The sequence below is a fragment of the Chlorocebus sabaeus genome, chromosome 9 (genome assembly GCF_047675955.1).
Source record: "Chlorocebus sabaeus isolate Y175 chromosome 9, mChlSab1.0.hap1, whole genome shotgun sequence".
Lineage (NCBI taxonomy): Eukaryota > Metazoa > Chordata > Mammalia > Primates > Cercopithecidae > Chlorocebus > Chlorocebus sabaeus.
Window position 1 is genome coordinate 47,222,233 of NC_132912.1, and position 4,574 is coordinate 47,226,806.

General features: G+C 48.2%; 1 long non-coding RNA gene across 1 annotated transcript; it reads right to left on the reverse strand.

Annotated features, from left to right (window-relative positions):
• Positions 1-3,200: 3,200 nt before the first annotated feature.
• On the reverse strand, positions 3,201-4,319 carry LINC02881 (long intergenic non-protein coding RNA 2881). Its single transcript, XR_005236410.1, has 2 exons — positions 3,938-4,319; positions 3,201-3,764 (listed from the first exon to the last, which is right to left on the reverse strand). It is a non-coding gene; the product is annotated as a long intergenic non-protein coding RNA 2881 (long non-coding RNA).
• Positions 4,320-4,574: the final 255 nt, after the last annotated feature.

Below are 4,574 nucleotides of genomic sequence, written 5' to 3' on the forward strand. Positions count from 1 at the left end.
ATTTCTGTCAAATGCTCTGGGTAGAGGCAGGTTCAGAGGTCCAGGAGCACAGAGAGGAGGAATACTTTACCTCTCACTATAAGGGCTGGCTGGGGAGGCTTTGTGGAGGACACGGCACAAGGCCAAGAAAGAGAGAGATGAGAAGACACAAAGGCCCCAGCAAAGGTGGAGGAGCCAGGGAGTAGTCCTATGTTGGGAGCACAGTGCCCCAGAGAGTGGCAGGAGGTGACTCCGGGTAGCAGCAGATAAGTTGGGGCCTTTAGTGCTGGCCTAAGGAGGCTGAACTTTCTTCTGTGAGTAAAAGAGGAACAGGTGAAGATATTCTACCTGACGATGGAGTAATGGCTGCATCAAAGAGAGGAGACCTGCGGAGAACCATGATGAGTTCATGCACGAGGGTGGTCGAGGGCAGGAACCTAGGGCAGGAAAGAACTTTGGGGAGCACAGCAAAGGCTCCCCCTCGCTCTAGAGTGAATGACTTGGGAGGAGGAGGAGGCTGCGCTGAGCAGATGCTGCAGTCTGAGCTCAGCCCCTCCCCTTGCCAAAAGATAAATGAAACTTCTATGACTTCATCTTACTCAGAGACTCTGAATCTTTCAGGAGTAGGAGACACAAATTTCCCCCCGTCTGTCCCTGTGCCTTTCATACAGATGCAAAAACATGAATCCAATTCGTGCTTGAGAAAGGTTTGTTCAAGGAGCAGACAGATCCTATAACTTGCAAAATTGATGAGTTTGGGCTAACATCACTGGGTTGCTGCTCTGAGAGTTCTAGAAATGCTATAAAAAGACAGCTTAGAAAAATGGTGGAAACATAGGCTCTGGAGCCAGCCTTGCCTGAGTTCAATTCCCAGCTCTACCACTTAGCAATTGTGTGACCTCAGGCAGTTACTTAGCCTCTGAGTGCTTCAGCTCTTTCGTGTATACAGAGCAACATAATAGTATCTGTCTCCTACAGTTGGTTCAGTGATTAGAGCTGGGCCTAATCGGCACTGTGTATAGAAGTTGGTTTTTACGTTTGTTTGCTATTGCTGTAGAATTCAAATAGTTCAATATCAACAAAACCAAGGTAACAAAGGGAAGTTGAAAAGAAAATAATTTAATCATAAATCCAGGCACAAGGCTTGTATATAAAATTAAACATGAAAAAAAGCCTTGGCTAGTAAAAACAGAGTTTCTGGCAGAAGCATTATTTTCCATTGTAAATACCATGGTTATTAAGTCCTTGTGTGATTTTTTGGCATCTTTTCATTTTTGGAAGATATTTTTAATAGTTTTGTTTCCTTCTGACTACTCTTACATGACTTCATAGTGCTATGTAGGGGAAATTATGGGAGTAGAGAGGCCTTAATATAGAATATTAAATGCATGGTCTCAGAGTGTTTTAACAATGTTGTCACGGGAGTACTCAGAATGTAGTTTCTAGTGAGTTTTTGCCACACTTACAAGTTGTGACACTTTCCAAGCAAAATATTACATTTTAGAAAGTCATAAGGAAGGAGTCACGATCTGGATTATATTTTACATTATATTATATGTGTCTTTTGTTTTTATAATTTTATTTACTAACTCTGACTCTTATAATAAAGAAATTTTAGAACACAGTGAATATCTGGCATATTTGGAAGGGTGCATTTGGTAAGCCGTTTTGGACTACGTAGAGCAGGGGTCTGCAACCTGTGGGCTCATACTGGTCTGTGGCCTGTTAGGAACTGGGATGCACAGCATGGGGTGAGTGGTGAGTGAGCATTGCCACCTGAGCTCTGCTTCCTGTCAGATCAGTAGTGGCATTAGATTCTCAAAAGAGCATGAACCCTGTTGTGAACTGCACATATGAGGGATCTAGGTTGCACGTTCCTTATGAGAATCTAACTAATGCCTGATGATCTGAGGTGGAACTGTTTCATCCTGACCCATACACCCTGCCCGTGGAAAACTGTCTTCCATGAAACTGGTCCCTGGTGGCAAAAAGGTTGGGGACTGCTGACTTAGTGTAATTGTGACATAAACAAAGAACATTATTCCTATGATTTTAAAATATCTGGCTCTCATATCACTGTGAATATGATCTATTCAGACTATGAAAGAGTTAAGGTTAACATGAGATTGAAAATTTACTTCATTATAAAATTTGGCTATGTTTACCTGCTTTCTATGAAAAAACTCAAATTAACCAGATATATGATTCCAAATATCTAGGCAATGCCCTTAGGTATGCAAAAGTCAATTTTTGTAATTGCCTTACTCTTGGTTGGAACTGTATAGACACATCTTTGCCTTGTCTACAGTTCCACCCAGTGGCAATGTTATTTATTTTATTTTATTTTATTTTTGAGACAGAGTCTCACTCTGTCATCCAGGCTGGAGTGCAGTGGCACGATCTTGGCTCACTGCAACCTCTGTCTCCCAGGTTCAAGCAATTCTTGTGCCTCAGCCTCCAAGTAGCTGGGATTACAGGTGAGCACCACCATGCCCGGCTAATCTTTGTATTTTTAGTAGTGGCAGAGTTTCACTATGTTGCCCAGGCTGGTCTCAAACTCCTGGACTCAAGTGATCCACCCACCTCAGACTCCCAAAGTGCTGGGATTACAGTTGTGAGCCATGGTGCCTGGTCCCACTGTCAATTTTAAAGGGCTGTAAGTCCTCTCAGGCAAGCACTATGCTGAAAGTTTTGTTGCCAATGCTATTGTTAATCTATTTTTCACCAATCTGATCTGCTCCATTAGCTTCAAAAGACACCTTTTCATTTGTTTGTGTTTGTCTTTGATGGCCTTCTGCCTGCCACAAGCAATCCTCTAGAATATGGGCCCGTGCTTGGCTTTTCTACACAAACACGAACAATCTTAAATTACTGGGAGACATTCATCGCCTCTTGCCAACTAGAGAGAGAAGAGGCGCCTCCTGGTGAGAGTTGGACCGTGAGCTCCTCTCAGACTTCCTTGGGCCTTGGTCCAGGAGGTTATGGGAAGAAACGGGTTTAAAGCTGACCTCATGGGTTCGCTATTCTTATGTAACACTTAGGAAGAGCAGAGACCCACGCGGTTCAGTCCCAGAGCAATGTTGTGGTCAACAGAACACAGTCCAGATACCAAGAGTTATTTCAAAATAATTCAAGTTCTTTGTTTATATTTATTTTAATAAAAGAAAAAAGGAAGGGGTGGCCGAGCTGGAAACCTGGCTTTAAGTCCCCTTTGTTTCCCCTCAGGGGGCCCTCAGGTGGGCGCCTGCTTGGAAACCTCTCCACCCCTCCAAACACCCCTTTCCTCCCTGAGTGTTCATTTGTTGATCCAGATTCTGAATAAATGAAGTTGCACAGAATCTACCTGGCAGAAAGGAAACTGCCTAGAGGCCAGGGCTGAGGGGAGGCCCAGAGCAGAGCAGGTGCGCGACCTGCAGTGAGCAGGGAGGGCAGGCTGGGGACGCTCACCTCCCAGAAAGACTCTGCTCCCCTCAGCCCTGAGACTCCAGGCTCCCCTGTTCCGCCCTCCCGGAGACCCTGCGGGTCTTCCCCGCGGGGCTCCCTCGAAGCTCGAAGCTCGGGGAAGGGGCAGGCTGCGTCCTCAGGACCTTTCTCAGCAGCCACAGCAGCACATCCCAGCACCTCCTCCAGGAGCCCCGCCACCTCCTGCCACCCGGGCTTTCCCCGGGCTTTCCCCACAGCACAGCGTTCCCTCGTCCCCTCAGGGCTGGAACAGTTGTCCCCGCAGACAGTGCAAAAGGGAAGTCTGTTGTGTTTCCATGCAAGCTGTAGGGCTCTTAGAGCTGCTGGGGGAGGAAAAGAAAGAAGAAGAAATACAGTAAGTGTGATGTGGGTACAAAGAAACCAACATGGAGCTTCTGTGGGCCTAGACAGGAGCCCGGGACAAGTGCACTGGGCCTGCGTCATCGCCAGGCTTCTGCGGGCTCCAGACCCTCCAGAGGACCCCCTCCCCACCCACCTCCCACCCGCGGCCCTCCCGAGTCTCCCTTCACCCCCCTCCTAACCACCGAAGCCCTCCCGAGGCCCCTGGGCTCATGCTCCTCTGAGTTGCCTGCAGCTGAATCCAGGTGCGGTCTGGGGCTAGTTTCTGGGGGGTCGTTCCCAACCAAGGGGAAGAAGGCCTTTCGTGAGCATCTAACGAGTACATCCTCACTTCGTCTTCTCATTCTGTTCACCCAGCGCCTGTGACCTGGACCCAGTCCGCGGCGCACAGTCCCTGGCTCCGGGCACCCCTGGTGAGGGCCTTCTGCACCACAGCTCCGCACAGCACCAGCCAGCTCGCTCCTGCAGCTTCAGTTCTTTTGTTGCAGTCCTGACGGGTCAGTCACCTGAGCATCCATGCTGCCAGGTGACAAACCCAGGCATGCAGAGATGTACATCCTTTACCCAGGGTGACACGATGTGGAGCTGAATCCAAGTCTGGGAGTCTGGTGACCGTGTCTGGGCTCTAACCGCGCAACCGCCTCACAGTGAAACAAATTGGGGACTGGCCTTTTCCTGAGTGGCCTTAGGAAGGTACAGTGGTCTGCAGCCTCCTGTCCCATTCCCGCCATTGACAAGTACATTGATGTCCCACTAGAGGCTGTTTGACTGTG